Source organism: Bison bison, unplaced genomic scaffold (assembly GCF_000754665.1).
Source record: "Bison bison bison isolate TAMUID 2011002044 unplaced genomic scaffold, Bison_UMD1.0 scf7180017864209, whole genome shotgun sequence".
NCBI classification, from domain to species: domain Eukaryota; kingdom Metazoa; phylum Chordata; class Mammalia; order Artiodactyla; family Bovidae; genus Bison; species Bison bison.
Genome location: NW_011494781.1, coordinates 3,930,003 through 3,930,816, shown reverse-complemented (window position 1 = coordinate 3,930,816; position 814 = coordinate 3,930,003).

Genomic DNA, 814 nt, shown 5'->3' with positions numbered 1-814 from the left:
GCTCTTTTTAAGAAGTGCCTAGATTTATGACCATTTCATTCTTGATACATGAATGAAACAAAAGTTACAAAATTATGACAGATCACATCTTCAATACCATTTAAATTAGCATTTATGATATACCCTATGAACACTTCCTGCCTTCACAGTAAACACTAAGTTGTATTCAGCTATCACCTAGTTATGTATACCATCTTTTATTAAACTTTTGTAGCCTATGGAGTAAATGATTTTCAAGAGGTGAAGCTCAGCAATGATCTCAATGCATGAAAGCCTCGAGGCTTTCATGGATGGGTAATTTGATTACAGCAAACCTTTCTCAGTTTTTGTTGTTAATGAAAAAATATTCTGGCTTTTAGAGTATTGCATTTGGTAAGTTACTTCTCAAATTTTCTTTCATCATTTGCAAATTGGGCTAGTTCAGTTCAGTTGCTCAGTCGTGTCCGACTCTTTGCGACTCCATGAACCACAGCACGCCAGGCCTCCCTGTCCATCACCAACTCCCGGAGTTCACCCAGACTCACGTCCATCAAGTCAGTGATGCCATCCAGCCATCTCATCCTCTGTCGTCCCCTTCTCCTCCTGCCCCCAATCCCTCCCAGCATCAGAGTCCTTTCCAAGGAGTCAACTCTTTGCATGAGGTGGCCAAAGTACTGGAGTTTCAGCTTTAGCATCATTCCTTCCAAAGAAATCCCAGGGCTGATCTCCTTTAGAATGGACTGGTTGGATCTCCTTGCAGTCCAAGGGACTCTCAAGAGTCTTCTCCAACACCACAGTTCAAAAGCATCAATTCTTCGGCGCTCAGCTTTCTTCA